General features: G+C 38.4%; 1 protein-coding gene across 10 annotated transcripts in view; it reads left to right on the top strand.

Annotated features, from left to right (window-relative positions):
* Positions 1 to 19,590, top strand: part of PARD3 (par-3 family cell polarity regulator) — a 461,320-nt gene that overhangs the window by 383,859 nt on the left and 57,871 nt on the right. The gene's annotated exons all lie outside the window — the stretch shown is intronic.

Genomic DNA, 19,590 nt, shown 5'->3' with positions numbered 1-19,590 from the left:
ATCTGTATAGAACCAGTTCCCGTTCCCAGAACTCTAATGCTCTGCTTCTGTAAACAACTGCGCTGGTGTGGTGTTTCACAGCCACGAAAAAAGAGGGATGTTTTGTTGCCCTGCCAGCTTCCTCCATTTCTAATGGTCTGACCTTCTCCCAATGCCAGCTCTGGAATCACAGGGCCATTTGCTGAGCCAGGTCCACTCACTGACTGCACAGAAAACTATCTGTTCTACCCAGGTTAATTTTCTGCTCAGCTAGTGGCATCACTAGTCTCATGAAGAGCCTGGTGATTACCAGAGCTGGAGTTAGGTGAAAATGGTGTTAGGTTATGAGCATGGAGGTGGGAGAGGGAAGAAGTGGCCATGGAAGGGGCATGACCAGGTAATTCTGAACACTCGAATTGCATCACCCTTTTTTGTGAACCGGCACCTAGTACGGATTTGTGTCATGCTGTGCCTTTACTACTTTAACCTAGAATGATGCAAAGAGCTTCCATGTCGGGAGTGAGACCTGGCTTCCTTGTATGTATTTGTATTTACTTTGTTATGTTAATAGCTGGCTGTTAAGTAAAATAGAGGGTAATACTGTTTCAAATCCTGTAAATTTCTCTTATATTAAGGGGTTTATAGGTTTTCAATAGGATTTTCATTCTCTGTCATCACCGTAATTGACAAAATAGCCATTCTATAATGCTTGCTTCAGCATTTCGATTTACAAAGTCCATACTTAGGGGAACATTTTCCAGTTTAGATACTTAAATTTGGTCTGCCATCCATTTTCTGTAATCCAGTAAGACTTATTTTCAATGACATAATATCAGTGATTTTGAAACATGTATTTGGGGTTTTCTGCACTGAATTAACCCATTTTGATTTTGATACCTAAGAGGAGGTCTCAGCATTGGAAAATGTTGACCATATGGTGTGCAAATATTGATAGACCAAGTTTAATAGACATGGACATGTGTTTATCCTAGGAAGCAACATCAGGTGTATTTAGCATTTGTGGAAGTGGATGATCCCTAAAAAGAAAATGAAGATGGCATGAGAAGAAATACTGTAGTAAATAATCAAAAATCTTCTTCTGATATTACAAGTACCTGATACAGTATGTCAGCAGTAAAATATGAGGCTCAGCTTTGACAGAATGACTAGAAGAAAGCTGTGAGAAGAATAAAGAGGTTATTGATACTCCAGAACAAGAAGGGCAGCCCAAGCAATGTCAGCGACCCCAATGGGAGAAGATATAAAGAAAAGCTTTTGGGCTCCTGAACCTGAGTTGCTCAGGCAAAGCAGATGCTTTTAGTTCCTCAGCTGGCTTCTGCTCAAGATCGGCAGTGTCCATGATGTAGATGTACAAAACCAATACTAAGTGCATGTAGTTGACATGTTTTTCTTCTTTTATTGTAATTGCTGGATGTCCTTTACTCTTCTGTTTGAAGCGACGTTGTTTAGAGCAGAGCAGCGGTAGCTTAAATACCATTTTTAATTTGAAAGCAATGGGATTAAGTTACCTGACAAGAATTCAGTGGTTGAAACAATTAAGCACATTCCTTGCATTAACAGAAAAAACACTGACTATAGCGAGTGTTTATGGATCTCTTAGTCTCTTCCATGTTATCCTTTAGTATTGTAGTCAGATGATGATCCACTTTACAAAGAAACAATTTTTTTAAAAAATTGTAATAATTTCTATTCCAATTAATTTGTGGTCTGCCTCGCAATGTCATTGGCAAAAGCAAACATAAAATACATTTCTTGTATGGTAGTGAACAGAATGGTATACAGGATGCTGCAACACAGCCATGAATGCAATGCCAATGTATTTTGAAGATGAGACATAGTGTATCAGCTACAGCTGTGAGTTACGGGGTCCCTCACTCCAGATAAGGAGTTTGTCAAAAAATACCAAGAGCTTTTGTAGAGGAAAAGATGCCGAGAAATGGAGCAGTATATGTACCACATCAGGTCCCCTACATCCTGCTGCTCGAACTTCCCTGGGTTCAGGGAATGCTCAGTGAGAGCTGAATTACCCCTTTTTTGAATGCCTTTACCTAGACATCTCTGCTGTTTGATCTTTAACATGCGTATTGAGAAGCACCATGTAGGTCAGGACCCACTGTGCTGGGTGTAACTGTATAGCAAATAACTAAACTTGACCCCTTGCTGCCTATAGTTACAGTACAGATGCTGCCAATGGATGAGACAAACAGAAGGAAGAGTAGAGCCAGAATAAGAGAGATGGAAAAATATTGATAGGTACAATTTTTAGCAAAGTTCACTTAACAGAAGATTATAATAATGTATTTTGTACTGAAGTATGTGTGTATATAAATAGGGATTATATGTATTTTGTAATTGTGGTGTGTGATTATGCGATGCATTTTGTTCCTTACAAGGACATATTAGGCATTAGATAATTATACAGCAATGATACCAAACCTGACATTAAAATTAGTGCTTTGAGATTTATACCTTTTTTTAAAAAAAAGACCTTAAACAGTAAGGCCTTCAGGTATGCGCAGTGTTTACTGACTTGTTAGACGTTAAGATGTTATTGTGCACCTTCCAGAATCTGCTCATTTTAAAAGCTTAACCCTTTAAAATATTCTGTTCAGCTCATCACTGTAGCAAGCTGTGACACTTAAACAAAACAAAGATAACATTCTCATATGAACAGCGGATCACAAAAAATGCTTTCTTTCATCCTCACATCTGACCATCTGTTTAAAAAAGTCACAGGAAGCCAGTCGGTAATCTGTGGTTAAGAGTTTAAAATCACATGCATTTTTTGTGACACATATGTGTGGAGTGCTCTAATAGTTTGTATTAGCTCTAAAGGTTGGGTGATTTGACCTTGACATCTGTCAGATATACCCAGTCCTCTCTCTCTCTCTCTCTCTCTCTCTCACACACACACACACACAAAGGGGCTTTTTACTGTTTGAAGTTCACATATGTGTATATGATTTCACTTCCCTTTAAACTACCTTCCTTTGGTTTACTACGTATTTAAACTGCTGGTTTTTTAAACCATTCACATACATTTTAGTGTTATTTTCCCATGTGATGAAACTGCTACATATAATGTATATGCATATTCATTTCTTTTTGAATAATTTTGGTCCGAGAAGTAGTATTTTCGTACTGCTTCCTCAATGCCTTCAGCAGGTAGTCGGTAGTCTTCAAACCTAGAGTAATGCTTTAACTGATAGCTCCTAGATGGAGGTTTATCAGATCTCATGCAAAAATGTCTCATGAAATCCTGAAGCATGCAGCAAGGAGGAGAGAAAATTGTTATACAAAACTATGCTGCAATACCTATATAAAAAAAAATTGTGAGAGGCTTGTATTAGTTTCTGTGACAGATGAATGTTATCTCTGCAGCATTGTTCTCCATAGCATCATCACCAGGGTAACTTTAACAAACCTAACATTAAATGCCTCAAACAATGGAATATCCATTCTCACCCAAGGAACATTTTTCCGTGCTAAAATGCAGGTGAGCCATCTGATTTTTTTCTGAAGGTGACTGTATCTGGCTTATTTTACAAGTCAGCATAAATACCTGCAAAGCCTCACCAAGCCTAGTAAAGTTATTTGAGGGTTCAGTAGTTAGACCTGCACATTGTGTTCAGTTTAGCCTTTTACTGTTTGGGGAACATTGTTTTCAACTTACTTTATAGAGACAGAGGGAGATGGAAAGATGTCTGTAAGTACTCTAGGTATATTCCAGGCAGTCTGAAGACAGTGTCTTGACCCTGGAGAATGTTCACTTAAAATCTCTATTTTTTAGCTGTTCCTTTAGCCACTTCTATTACAAGAATACTTGGTTTCTCTGATTTAGGTGTTTGTGTAAATTTTAGTGATGGACTGCAGTGACCCAGAAATCATCAGGTAGTTGCTGGCTTTTTTACATACAATCATAAATAAAATAAATACATTAAATCTTAGGACAAATCTAAGAAATTTCAAGAAGCAAATGCATTAAAAGAAAGAGACTTATTCAATGGTGCTCTGATTTATACATCACAACTGGGAGGTGGCATGTTTAATAGCATGTAGAAGCATAAGGCTCTTATTGTCAGTGGTAGTATTTGAAGTATATTTTTCCTTCTAAATTTGCAATACATAGCTATAGCAACAAATAAATACAGCATTCACATTTACAACACAGTTATTGTGTTTTGAATTTGCTATAAAAGATATATTTTAAAACAATTCTCAGAAGATAGATTATAACAGTTTTACATTAGGGTTACCTTCCTAATAGGTCCTCAGAGTGAGAATGTGCAGCATTTGCTGTTTACTAAAACGAACCACTAAGTTTTCTAGACTTGGCATTAATGGTATGAATTGTATTAGGAATTAGATTTTCAACGTATGCATGTGATTATATTTCAAAATATTCTGTTCTTTTTTTATATCAGTTATCTCAGGAATTCCATGCTGAACTACAGTTTGCCACAGTTATAAAGTAGGAGCTCCTATTAATTGGTCAAGTACTATTTTTATGTTTGAACAAAACACCTATTGTTTTGCTTTGCTTATCAACAAGCACTACTGTTTTCAGCTAAGGTTACATTTAATAATTAGGTTTTCTAGGGCCAAGAAGTCAACTATATCTTTAATGAGTTCAGTGACATCACTAGGGCTGCTTATGCTCCTTGGCAATAGTCTGCTTTGTGTGAGCAGATCACATTAGCTTTAAGAGGAGTAGCACAGATGCCAAGGTCAGGGCATTGGTAAGTAAGAGATCTTTGAGTAAAATAAAGACCTAAAGCTAAAACTATCCAACGCAAGGGAACAATGAACTGCTGTTTAGCAATATTGTAGCAGCTCTCTTAAGAAGTTATTTTGTTCCATGCTTAAGTGTTTCCTATGTATCTTCCCCCTGTGAAATCTGGGTGAGGAGCAAGGAAGATCCTGAAGGTCTGGGCTAGGAGTGGTAAAAAGAGAAAAATATACTGATGCCATGGTAATACTATCCTTTCTGCCATTTTTTATGTCTGAGCACTCTAAACATGATGGCACCTTTAATCGGTAAAGTGACCCTCATAATCAATTGGAAATTTGCAAGAGGAGAATTGGAGGTAGAATTTTTTTTTAATACCTGGTTGAGAAGGCCTACTTTTTGTAGTTGATCTGTGGTTTGGCATTGATATAGAGAAGTAGAATACAAAAAGGCTGTTGCTTTATCTCTGTTCAAAAGGTGAAATTGGCAAATTCTCACTATTCCTACTTCAGAATATTCCTTTAACTTGTGTATAGAGGAAGAACAGACCTGCTTTTTGCCTTGAGTCTGAGAGAATACCAGGAGAGGACAGAATTAGTACAAAGAAAATGGAAAGGAAGGCGGTGAAACAAGTCACTGAAGAGAGTGAGAGCCAGTAATGGATGTTACAGCAGGTAGAGAAGATGGGAGAAAATGCTGAAGGAAAATAGTCTGAACTGGAAATAGCCTTCAACCAAAACCATAGAGTGTTCAGGGAGAAGTGGTGGAATAATACGCAGACATTTGTATGAGATTTAAAAATTGCGCATCCCATCAGGCTGAGTAACATTCATCCATGTGTTGCGTACTGTTAGAAATGTTAATTTTTTTCATGCCACTTGCCAGCTTGCTCTCATAGATTCAAAATGCAGCCTCTACTGGTTGTGTTAGAACTAGCTGAGGAATAAACGTGCCCAATTACTGAAATATGTCAGACAAAAAAGATTACATACGTAGAACGAGTGGAAGGGGAAAATTGCTTTTCCCTCAAGGCGATTGGCAACAATAACAGTATAAAGTTAACTGCATGCATGTGTTCCAAGTGATTTGAAAACTTAAAACGTCATATCACATTTTTTTATGTGATGGCTTTATCTCATTGCCAGGGCAAGGTACCTTTACTGCTGGGATGTAGAGCTATGAAAACACTTAAACCCACAGCAAGACCTACCAGCTTGGAAGCTGCTTAATGACTAATGCCTAAAAAATGAGGTGCCTAAACTCGGGGGGGGAGGAGGGTGCTTCGTGTTTAATTTAGGATTCCTTGGGTGCCCTGAGCACCGCTTCTGTGCATGACCAAAACCGAGCTAATCCAAGTAGCTTGACATTTCTCTGCCTACTCCCATCTGTGTGCGCAGAGCACAGTGAGCGTGTACTGACTCAGCTGGAGGCCTCGCACAATGTGTCGCGGTGGCTGCTGAAACAAAGAGGAGCCAAACTCATCATCGAACACCAGAAAGGGTATGGCAGCTTTTAGCAAAGGAAAGGCGGGAGTTCGCTTCTCACCTTTTTGCGCCACGTTTCTCCCTTTGTCACAATTGTGCCACTGTAGAGCAAAAAATTCCCTGGGCCAGAGGGAGAGACTATGAATCTTTCCCTGAAGGTTATGGCATCTTGCTGAGGATTCCCGTCTGTTTATGCCCTTGCCTTTCTTTATTCTGTCCAGTGACTCTTTTAATGCATATCGTATAAACTGATCTCCAAATCGTTTAAAATATATCTTTTATTACATTAAGTCCCAATTCTACAAAGCAGCAGGGTGGCAGAACTGAAATGATTTCTCCTGTCATGTAATGTCAGACTCACTTTTTCAGATGCTGCTGCCTTGTATATTTGGAGAAACAGCTGCTTTCTAGGGAATGGGTTGGAGGGCTGAGGAGGAAAATGTTTTCCTCTAAGCAGGTTTACAGGAGCTACTTTGCTGTGATTGATTGTGAGAGTCTAAGTGTCTGAACGCCAAAACAAAAGCAGGAAGAAAAAGGTGGGGGAAAAGGAAGACAAACTGAGATCTGAGAAAACAAATTGTTCGATAAATACAAGCCATAAGAGCGTCCTCATTCTGTATGCGGCTTGCTCAGATTTCCATGAGAAAATCTTGCCACATCGCTTTCCAGTAGGAAATAGCAATACAGATTTTAATGCTGCAGGGAAAAGTGAGAGTGCTAGATTGAGTATGGCACAAATGCTGACAGGTTGCTGTCTTCTGGCTCAGAGCTTTGATCGTCCCAGTCGCTGTCTTCAGCCGCTGCTCTGGGGTTAGTCCCCTCTGTCCATCACAGAAGCTTGTGCCTTCCCATGCAAAGTTTGCCATTGGTGCGTTCCACTCCTGCTGAGATGATGCTTTTCTTCTGTATGAAACATAAAATGCAACCGGTACCTTAAATCCTAAATAAAGGAGAACAAACATCTTTGAGACCTTCTCCTCGTGAAGAAGTCTCTCTCGATTAGCATTATTGACCCAAAGATGGTATCTCAGGCAGTCACTTCAGTCATTCTCCAGGAGCTCTTGGGATGCTTTTCTGAAGCTTGCCATGCATGAAGGTTTTTCTGCTTGGCATCCGTTCCAGCTAGCTGGAGCTCTCTATGCTCTGTCACTGCCCTTGTTCCTGAGAAAAGCACCGCGCACATCACATGCCATGGGATTAGGAAGGAGCTATTTCTGTGCTTTTGGCTCTTCATATAGTATCCCAAATACTCGGTTTAGAACTCTAGCGGTCAGCTTACAGGGCACCTTGTTAATGCTGTTGTATTCAAATAATATGTCAATGGGATAAATGAGGACCTGGCCCAGCAGACAGTGCTGCTCTTTAATGAGAGCTCAGTGCTTCTCCGTAACTTCGACCTCCATAATGAACATGTTACCAGACATTGATATGTTATCAGATGTTAAATAGTGTAGTATTAGCACCACAGGTTTTCTTCGGGGCCTGCTTATGACTCAGGCTGATGTTGTAACTCCAATCCAGGAATTCCACTGCTGGAGAAACAAACCTTTTACCGCTGTGGCATATGTGCAGTAACTTTGTGCCAACCTAGCAGACCGTAAATGTGCAACAGCTACGAAATCCAATGAAAACTGAAATGCAGCAGTTTTCTTGGTTTATTCTGTTTTGGAGTATCAGGAGCTCAGATCTTGAAAACTTGGTGATGGATCATCCTATACTCTGCTGCTGAAAAACAGCATTAAGAAAGTTGTTGTTTGCCAACTTTTCAGAAATATGCTGTCAAATAAACCCCTATGTTAGATAAGATAGGCATTGCATTAAAAACCTCACAAAAATGTAAATTAGTATTTGACTTCCTTCTAGATAGAGTTCATTCCTTAAAGGTGTATCTTTTCCCTCAGAAGTATTCACTATAGGTTTTTATTACACCCCTTGATCATGGTTTACCACGTCTTCCCTTTATGTTTCCAACCGCCCAGATAGTGTGGGCTCTCTGGTGAATGATCTGGTGCTGAGTTTGATGGATAATCTCAGCAAACCTGTGAACCGTACAGGTTCAAGCTGGGAGAAGTTCAAATTTGTCCAGACTAGCTGTGTGTCATGACACTTTATGCCTGCCTATAATGCACCAAATGCAGTTATGCAATGGAGGAGAATATCAAAGATGTTTTGAAGGTTGCAAATGGGTTTTATGAGTGAGAATCATCCTTTTTTTGTTGCTTCCAAAGATGAAAGTGTTCAATTTTCGCACACATGAAAAAAAAGACTGTCAGATGTTTTAAATGTAAAAACTGCATAATGTGGCTTCTTGTCATATCTGTGGTTCCCTTGTGGATGAAAATTTTAATCAGATGGTTTTGTACTTTAAAGATTTTTCATTTGATTTACAACTTGTAGGAGTGGAGTAGCAGTAAGCAATCACGGAGAATGCCATGAAGAGGACAAAAGGAAGGTGAAACCCAGCGTTAATAATTTAGTTTCAATAACCTTAAAAGGTTTACCAGTCACATTTAACCTTGTACCAGAAAAGAGAAAAGCACAAAAAGCAAGCTACTGCAGTGAATCATAAAAACGTTTCTTTTAATTTGTTACTCATTTATCTAAGTCCAGATAGAAAGCAACCGATGCATTTGTTAAACAAAAGGGTCAAAAAGACAACTACCCATCAATTTGACTCAGTCCTTTTGGAAGGGCTGCCTGCAGTTTCTCCTGGGTCAGTAAAGTCATGAAGTAATGGCAACTGTAGCTGTGAAAATGTAGGAGTGTTATTAGTATTTCAAACTAGCCAAAGCAACATTCTGAGCATGCAACAGGGTTTTCAGAAGCAGGTTAGGCATCTAAATGTTATTGATCTCAGTCGGAATTAGATACCAACATAAAACCTCACACACTTTTAAAAACACTGGTAAGCACTTATGTTCAGGTTTCTTGCCTGCTGGCTTGCAGGGTCTGAATCCATAGCTGGTCTCCTATAAGCCAGAGTAACACAAAAAGTGACGTCTTCAAGATGGTGGTGTGGGAGTTTTGAAAAAGAAGTCTAGTTTTGTTTTTTGTTGGGAAAGATCAGGACATCATAAAAATTCATGTGACGTTCGTATACATAGCTCCTTACTTGAACAGTTGTGCTTCCATATTTTGAATATGTACATTTTAAATGTTGCCACAAATGAGCTACATGTATTTCAATTTCTGGCGCAATACTTTGAAACCATCTTTGTAACTCCCTGTCTTCATGGTATTAGGCATTTTGTACAACCCTGTTGAAAGAGAAAGTGTTCCTAAGTAAAGGAATGAAATGCCTGAGATTTGACGTAAGGAACACAAACTTTGTGATCTGCTATGATCTAGTTTCATAAAAATGGACTAACACTTAAATGTTCAGATACCTGGGCTATATCATGGATTATGGAGTATTTTTGTATGCATGTGCCAAATATGGCATAAAAATAATATTTTGTCAATTATAAGGTTCTCTGTAATTTTTATACAACAAACCTTAAATACACATTTGTATATCTTCTGTGCAACTGTTCTTTATACAGCCAAGTTTCAAAACCATGGAGCATTAATTACTCCGCTCAAAACTGCAAGATGTGCTCTCTTTTTTTTAAGTAGACTTGCTACCATTTGACAGCAAGATTCTGTACTTGCTTTTGTTTTGCAAGAGTTGGAAAGATTTTCAGGTCCCAGTATAATTTTTTTGTTACAGATCAGAGGAAGTAACAATTTATTTGCATTGCAGAACTGATCTATGACTTCACTTGTAGTTATAAAACAAATGTATGTGAAAACAGAGTCTGTCCTCCAAAGAGATTACTTCTTCATTTATACTGAGAAGCATCATGTAAGTGCAGAAAATAGTAAGGAGCACATGCATGATGATTATAGCATTTTCACTGTTGCCCAACCTGATGATTTTATCAGATTTTTTTTAAAAAATACATGAGCTGGTAAAATGGATTATTTCCAGCTTGTGGCATTGTTGATTGGCTAATTACTGTTTACCAGTATACCAGAATGGTTTCTCTGAGAAGAAGTTGAATGAAAAGTGAGGGCAGAAAATTCACAGTTTAATCCAGAGAATGGGCAGGTCACATTAAAACGAAGTTGAAATTACAAGTACTGAGACCTCCTCAAATGACGATCTTCATGAGTGGGTCACTAGGCTTAGAAACATGTTTGTGTTCTTAGCTGCTCTTTGGTATGAGTATTTTGCTGAGATAGGAAATATGCTTGTTCTAATAGTGGTTTATGAGGGATTAAAGTAAGGTCTTTCTGATTTGTTTGCATTTTAATGAGAATGTAATTTCTTAGTCTTACATCCATGTAAAACCCCCACACTGTCAGATTTATAGGGATATACATGAGTTTAAAAGGAATGGTAGTTAATTAGCATTTAGAATATACTACGTCTTTGAAAATGTGGACTGGGGGTGGGACAAGTCTGAAACCAAAATAGACTGGCATGCCATAAGTTTCTATTTGAAGTGAACTAATTGAACTAAATTAGTGCTTTTTTGTATTCATGGATAGTCTGTCTCCTCTGATTTTTATTATTTTTACTAAATTGCTCCTTATTAGAAATGGCTGTAGTTGAGTCCATGAATTGTTGACAAAAGAATCTCTTCAGCTCTGCCTTTGATTATTCGTGGTATGCTGTTGATCTTTGGAATAATGTTCTATAGTTTCAGCCTTTAGAGCAAAAGAGTAAAACTTCTATAAACAGAAAGAAGGGAAGTTTGGAGAGATTTTAGGCCAGCTATGCAAACTCTTTCCATTTAAGTCTTTGTCCAAGAGAGTTCTGTTCACACTAAATGAACAAATAAGCCCATAGATATCAAGTTGAATTACTTTTTTTATTTTAATCCAGGGAGCATCTGCTGATACTTTTTTGCAAAATTTCCTCATCTGAGGTATGCAATGTGTTGTAAGATTTCCAGTAGCAAGCAACTTGCTTGTTAAGTAATGCACAAGTATCTAAATGATAACTGAGTCTTTACTATTTCTTAATCTTACCCTCAGCTGTATTGTTCCTGGAATCTTTGCTAAATTTATTTCCAAGGCAGTAACTCATGGGAGCAGCCCTATGATTTCAAGCTGAAGGTTTGAAGTGGGCTTTTGTAACATTTTATTTATGGAGTACATTTATTGACTGTTCTGTAACGCTCAGCACTGTGGTGTCTAAACACCTCATGGACACTAATGCATCAAGCATCTCAGCACCCCAGTGCAGTTAGGGAAGTTTTATTTTATGGATGGGGAGTTGAAGCACTTAAAAACTGGCCAGCACAAGCGCACCGGTACTTTGTGGCAGAGTTGAGGAAAGAACCTGCATCGTTTAATTCCCACTCCAGTACCTTGAGCGAAACACCATCTTTCCTTTCTAAAAAGTTTGCACTTGTTTTCCAGTGACAAATAGACCGTCAAGGAGTTTAAAGGTCTGTCATGGTTGGAAGCCATCAACTGTGATTCCAAAGTTAACCAGGAGCTTAAATTTCCCCTCCGCTGGCTATGGCCACTGCCCCTTGAATTGCGTGGCACCATAAAACCCCCAGGGATGCACCATGACTTACTTTGTTGTAGTTCAGATGAAATTGAAAACTCTGAGCATTTTGGGACACAGAACAGGCACCAGTGAACTGTGAATTATATATATATATGTATGTCTATATTTTTGCTGTGAAATCATTGATAACACTGTGACAGGCATATGGCTGGAGGAGGCTCGTGGGACGATGTGGAGCCCAGCCCGTGTTACGGCTGTGGCAGGAGCCCTCCCGTCTGCCCAGGCGCTTTGCTGAGGCTTCCCCGTGGCCAACTCTGTCATGTGGGGCAAAGCTCTGCATTTCTGGGGTTTTTCCTTCAAAAGGAAAAGTAGGTGTGCTGCTAGTGCAGTAGGAAGATGACAAAAATGTCATCAGTTTAATTTCTTCCCTCTTGTTTTCTTAAGGAGAGCCTATGTCAGGGTTTATTATTACCTGATCTAATTTATTTTCAGAGATTGTATTATACCAGCCTAGATATTGAAGTTACTTGCGAAGAAACATGTAATTTTCATGTGTGTAAAAAAAAAAAAAGAGAGAGAAAAAGAAAAAAGAGGAGGGAGCAACGTAATTGCCAAAAAGGAAGTGTTTCCATGTGGGAATGTCATCAGAGTGGAGGAGGGGATGTTGGGAAAATTATTCTGATCTTCAAAGTTTGTTTTAGTTCGGTACATCAGTACAAATGCAATTTACCTTTAAGCGTAATTGGCTGTCGTGTTAAGCTCCCTGTCCACCATGAGGAAATCACCGTTATAGCTTTCATATGGGAAGGAATTCAGGAGTGTCTTGTTTACATTGCTACCATTTATAAAACATTTAAAGCAGCTATTCTGCTGAATAAACATCTGAGAGCCTGAAGGATAAGCATATCGCTTAAACTTCTGAAGACTAAACTTTCCAAACCATTTCCTGCCAGAGGGACCTAGCAGTAAAATTGCAAACTCTGTGCTCCAAGATGAGATAGGCAGAATTAGATTAAGCAGCTTACTGTTGACATGTCTATTGATCTGGGTTCAGCGCCGTTTCCTGTCTCTGCTAGCAGTTAGATTGCTGTATACAATAACACAGTGGCCTGGTTTATGTGAAATTGGGGGACTCCGAGCATCAATTACTCCAGGAAGGCAGTGGCACTGGGAGATAAGGTTAAGCCGCTCACAGTGTTTAAGACTGCTGAAACCCAAGCAACATATTTGCTGTCTAAATTGCTGCTTATAAATTTGACAGCGTTCCATTTACGTTGTTGATATTTTTTTCCCCCCTCTCCAAAGAGAGATCATCCTGTATTATTCTCTGCAGGTAGCAGTGCGGTTCTCATTATAAACAGGCATTGTTCGTTAGTCTTCCCTTCCTATCAGCCCTTTGTTAAAAGTTCCTAAGCATCACCTGGATATTTGAATAGAAAATAGTTAGACAGGAGGGAGAAAGGCATGAAATGTTACAGAAACTACCCATAATAAACTAATAAAATTTTCACAGTCTTATTGATTCTGGTACTGCATTAAAGGAATTCTTTCATATTTTTTTCCTTGCTGTCTGGGAACACAGTGTTGAATAACAGTGGCAAAGAGGAAAGAAATCTGGTACCCTTGAATTTCTCATTTAGTCTTCTGTTTTCTTCATAAGCAGTTCTCTTTTATGACATGTTACTTTTTTATCTTTCTCAGAGACTGTTAACAGAATCAGTTGAAAGCAAAATGATGCTTTTCACATTTAAAGAAGCCTGGAGAGAATTGTTTCAGGAGTCTGCTTGTGATGAACTCAACCTCTGTGTTTTTCCTCTGGAAGAGGGTCACGCAGAAGAGTTTTTCTCCAGGGGGTACCTTTTAAGCCACTTTACAGGTGGCTATCTCAGTTTTATGCCACACGCATTGCCATTGTCTTAAATTCAACCTTCAAAAAGAAATTCAGTATTCCCATAGAAATATTAGCAAAGTTGAGTCAGTTCTGGCATTGCAATGGGAGATCTGTGCTGTGAAACTGATGAAAGGAAATATTTTAATAGTGACATTTGAGTTCGTTTATCATGACATTTTAGGGACTTGGTGGTACATATTTTTATCTTTGAACAATCTCTCAGCAGTCTACTGCTGTTAAAGTGGGGGAGGGCAATCCTTCCACACAGAGCACAATGCTATAAAAGTCCAAAACGATACAGCAGTCAAGTGTGATGAACAGAAGTAGGAGTTCTAACTGGTATGCGACAAAAATGAAATTAAGTCTTCTTTTATTAATTTAATTTTTAAATAGCTTGACATGCTGTAATTAACATTGCCCTATGCTAAAATTACAACAACATCTGAGCTTCTGTATCTTGGCTCATACCTTGGTGCTATAACTGAATATAGGAATATTGGAAAGCTAGCAGAACATATTTCAAATACGTTTTAGCATTTCACTGGCATAGTTTTGAGTTTTATTTTAATGAGTTGCTGATTGATGTTATTGTTGGCTTTTGTCTAAGGGGCACTGAAGTAATACCATCAGGTGGACACTAATAAATACTTTATATTGCTTAAGATTATAACTATCAATACAAAACCTATTCCAGTTATTGCAAGGAGGCTGAACCCACAAAGTCCGATGTCACTGAAATTTATAATTCCATCCTTATCTAATGCTATTGTGCATGTACGTGTGTGATCTTTATGGGGAGTATTCACTTCCAGGTGCTGCACTACCTCATCACAATAGGATTCTGTCATTTAGTGATTTAAATTACATCCTTTTATTTTGTTAACTCTTTAATAAGTGTTTTAAACTGCCACCTTCTGCTCTTTCTTTCTTGCACCTTCTCCCTCCTGCAGAGTCTCCTTGCAGGCTTGCTAATTCTTCGGGGTTTTCCCGACACCTTCCTGTCCGTCAGTCCTGTACAGTTAATCAAGGAAACCAGTGAGCATGCAGGGGTTAGCCTTGAGCGGAGTTAATTGGGTTTGCTTTGACTTAATTGTGCCTATTGTTATAGGGGAAATAAGCACATAGTGCAGGAGGCTGGCGCTGCTGATTACTTAAGAGGCTCAGCTTGCAGTACGATGTACCATATAGTGTACTACCCTGGAGCTGCTTCTAGTTGTTAAGAAACAGTTCTAACATTTTTAGCCTAGAAAGGCGTGAAAATAATAGCCTTAAAGAAGATAACCTCTTACCGTGGGAAGCAAAATAAAGAGAAAATTAATAATACCCAATATAGATATTGTTTTGGACTGCTCAACTTGTATTAGAAGTGAATTGCTTGCAGCATACATATATATATATATATTTAATTACGGGCACTCTCTAGCGTATCTGTACATCCTGTAGCATAGCCATGTATTAAGAAAGGACTACAGGAAAGTGAAGTGGAGCTGCACAAATAAGTGTCTGAAGACATCAGAACCCCATGTTTTTTTTAAGGACCAGCACGACTTTATCACAGAGATTCATTGATTGCACTTTGGCTCTTTTTCCATAAAAAATCAGAAAAGTGTATACCATGTTTAAATGGTAAATTCCCACTGAAAGTGAACTCCTGTTACATGCAAAATAGTTGCATTCTTTTTTACTTTGATTTAAAAGCATGCTACGAATAAGGAGATTCGGACAAAATAAATCTTTTGGTTGTTGACTTGCAGATGCTTAGATGACTACAGACCTTGCTATAGCTCTGCAGTTGTGTCTCTTTGATGGTGTTGGTATTACAAAATGAACTTTTATAAAGTAAAACATAAAATAAGGCATATCAAACCATTAAAATCCAGCAAAAAGCAGTATAAACCCCACACAAATTAGAAAGTAATAGAAATGGTTCTGCAGATGCTGTCAGATGAGCAGTTACGCAATAGTGTAGCAACAGAAAATTACCAGTTCGGCCTTATAGACCACATTTTTATGCCACTTTTTTTTCACAGTCCCCAAGTTCCCCTGTGTCCGTGTAAGATCCAGAAGCCGCGACGTCTTCAGCTATACATGAAGTACCTGTAAATAGTGTGCTAAATAGCTCACATGCGCCATGGAGTTGATGCACTTTCTCTTTTCATATCAGAAGTATCTACATTGGTATCATTGCAATATAATAGTAAGGGAAAAAAATCCCATGAGATTCTTATTTTCCATTATTTAACATTGATTGCCTAGCTAAGTATGAAGGGAATTAAATCTTTTTGAGGTTTTCCAGATGACAAACTCCCAAATGGTATCAGGGGTCTCAGCAGTTGAAGGAATGTATTGTAAAAGTAAACACTACTTTAGTAAATCACAGGATTTTATCAAATTAATTCTAAAATGAATTTATAATTTCCTAAATAATTAAAAGAAACACCCCTGAAATTATTTACTTTTCTTCTTGTTGGTTTCATGTGACCACAGCTTTAAACTGAAAGAGAACCTTTGTCTTTTTCCTCAGTTAGGACCTCTCCCATATGTTTTGTTACAGCACTGTTTCATTATATGTAAGATTTCAAATCCAGTGCCATTTTCCCAGTCCTATATAAAATTTTTATTTTATTTAATCTGTTTGGTTTTAAACCTGTATTCAGGACACCCTACAGTTTTTAAGCTGTATCTAAATAATATTTAACTTTTTTATTATTATTATTTCCATTTGAAGCTGAATTATTTCTTAAGAGCAGAGTTTGCTGTGTTTGAAGTACACAGAAAATAGCACATATGACAGTCCTGTTCATGCTAGCTTTGTGCCTGGAGCTCTTATGATGCAGTCATTTACAATTTCACTTTTTCATTGATAAACCATTATCTGTACACTTTTTTTTTATAACTTCAGGGTTTTGCACTTTGCCACAGAAGAATAGCACTAAGTTCACTGCAGCCTGGTTCCCTAATTTCTCCATAATGCACTGTGACCTTTCCCAGGATGGTGTTTCTTTGTAGCAAGATGAAGAGGAAGAAAAACAGGAGTTTGCCCCTCCAACTAATTGACCAATGTTTTGTTTTAAAGGTAGTGTTACCTTTTTAATGCAGTTGTTAAAGACATAATTTCTTTGTTCCTTTGTTCTTCTGAATTCTCCAGTACTCTGGAACATACCATAACTGCTTATAACGTAGAAATGATGTGTAGAATTATATTCAGTCTGTAATCATGTCACTGTGCTTGCGAGAAATACTGTTGGTAATGTTTATTACAATGCAGTAATAACAATTACAGTAATTGTTTATTAATTTGTTTTCCTAAATGTATTTTAACATTTTCATATTTAAAGGATGACGTACAGGAGGAGGAGTAGTTTTTCAAACCACATATTAAGAAAGAATGAAAAAATCTTTTACTTGTAGGCAATTCCTTTTATTCTTAAAAGTTAAATAAAATCCTGTGAATAAAAAATGAAATAGGCAATAAGAAAATTTGGGGCTTCTTGTGTTTTCATGGGGAAGAATTATTTTTGCAAAATGTTCTCAGGAAGATCTGTGATCTGGATTGCACAAGCAGTTATAAAGTGCGACTCAATGAGGAAATAAGAGAGTTTTGCATTTACTGATTCCTCACCCAAGCCATATGTTTTAGCGTGCATGGGGTTTGTTTTGCTGTTTCAGGGCGGATAAGCAGTAAAAGCAAATATTCACATATACATGCGCAGCAGACTCTAAATTCAGCTCTCTCTGAACATAAATTTGCTATCTTCCAAGTAGGAACGGAAGGGTGCCCGTGATGTGGCAGAAGCCGCAGAGCATAAGGCACCCTCATACGCTGGATAGACAGACATTCTCAATACGTCAGAGTTCTCCATGCTCAATTGGAAAAGCTATTAAGCAGTGACTGCAGGGCAGTGTTTTTACTTTTTCCATGTCTTGGCTTGTTTATGTTAAATCAGACTGCAGGAGGTCTGTTGCGTTTCTTTGGCAGTTATTGCAAGGCTTGCTGTGGCAAATTCTATTTATGACACTTGCTGTATCCTAGGTGCAATGAATCTTGGCAGACGATCTGGAGAATTTCCCATCTTTGTACTTGCAGATTATAATATTTCAGTAATGGTGTGACTGTGGTGACTCATTGCGATAGTCCTAAGTTCAACTACCACAGTAGCCAAAAAATCTAGACACACTTTAATTGCTGGCATGACATTTGAAGTATTTGCTTGACCACTGGACATAAAATATTAATTTGAAACTCCTTGTGTTTTGGCTAGAGTAAATTCAGGTTGAAGATAAAACCCAAGAGCGGCATTTCAGAGGTGTAGGATGATGGCTTCTGGCCAGCATTTTTCTACCAATGCGATGGTCATGACTATTAAGAGGAAATAATCTTATATGTGTGTATTTTGGTACTGCATCTATTCTCACTGATGTGTGCACTGTCAATCATCTGATTATCCTACACAAATAACATATGGGTGATTACAGAGATCTAGGATTCTGTTATGGTTCTGCACAAGTGTAAACATGTCAAAAATAATTTATCTGTACACTAAATGCTGTTGTTTATTGCATTGTTAAGTCTCACTTTTAAACTGGGGACCAACTTTTCTTTATGCAAAAGTGTATCTTCCGTATAAAACCAGAGACCATTACAACATTTTGGGAACCTATTTCACATTCACTTAGAGAATCTTAGCTTCTAGGAACAAATGCAGTTTATTTACAGAGTGAATAAAACTAAGTGACAGTAAATGGTTGAGCTATGCTGAATAACTTTTTTGTGGGAGTTTTAGAGTCTTCTGCTCCTTTTGTTTTTAAAATTCGTATTTCACGATCAAGCCGGGGGAAATTAATCTGCCTGTTTATAAAACAAACCAAGTTGGGGCCTCAGGACCCTATAATCTAAGTGAGAACAACGATTATATAGGTGGCCCTCAAAAGGCCAGCACTCATATGACTGCTGGGTGAATAATAAGATGTCTGTGGGGGTTTTGGTGTCTTGGCTTTATGCTGGGCTTCTGAGGTGGATTGATAAATGGGTAGAGCTAGAGGATCCATGGGAGAATTGGCGCAACCCCCCCAGATCTCTGGGAGGTTGCCCGGAGCATCTGCCCATAAGGCATGGCCCTCAAGCTGAGAGCCTCAGCTCTGGCAACGCCGTGGACTTATTTGCCATCTTGCCATTAGCTTCCATGTAATGACAGAGCACATGGGTCTGCTCGATTGCTCTGTGGAGGCTCCAGCAGCATGGACTAACCTTTTCCTGGCGTCTCCCTTTTTTTTGTGGCATATCGCATTTCCAGATTCTCATGCAGTTTCACGTGTTTGTCATTGGCATGGAAGAGTTGACAGCTGCTACATGATGGCAAGGCAAATGTATCCTTGCCTCCTTGCAGTCCTCCTACTTGTGACTCACTAGTTTTTCTAAAGGAGAGTAAAAGGACTTTAAGGACAAAGAACTTCTGTCGGCACTTTGCGAGGCTTTTTCTTTCTCGTTATAAGAACCATCAGAATAACAATATTTTGCAGTAGAGGACAGTACCTGCTCTTTAAGAATGATACCTGTGGAGTACCATAATTAACATGTGAGTCTGAAAGTGGTAAGAGAAGACGAAAGAAGTGAAAGAGAGCTCAGTCTTGTACTTCCCAGCTGCTGATGCCGGTGACTTCAGTAACGAATGCCTATCATGCCAGAAATGCAAACAGCATGTGGACGGGGTTTGTTTCCATTGTAAAGAGATAGCATACTTAATTAATTTCATGAGGCCTCTAGGCTGCTGTTGACAAAATGTGCTTACACCACAAAGTTAGGTTGCGGGTTAAGGCTAGGGTTAGGGAAGGTTTGAAGTGCTGATCCCTAGACTCGAATTACTTTTAACGTTTTCTTTAATGACACAGATACAATAGTTTTGCTTAATTACGCTTTGCTGTCTCAAGCAATCTTTCCCTTGAGTCACTGAAAGCTTTATTACAACGCCTTAATCTGTTT

The sequence above is a fragment of the Accipiter gentilis genome, chromosome 4 (genome assembly GCF_929443795.1).
Source record: "Accipiter gentilis chromosome 4, bAccGen1.1, whole genome shotgun sequence".
Classification (NCBI taxonomy): Eukaryota; Metazoa; Chordata; class Aves; order Accipitriformes; family Accipitridae; genus Astur; species Astur gentilis.
The sequence above is the reverse complement of the archived record's forward strand: the minus strand, read 5'-3'. Positions and strand labels throughout refer to the sequence as shown.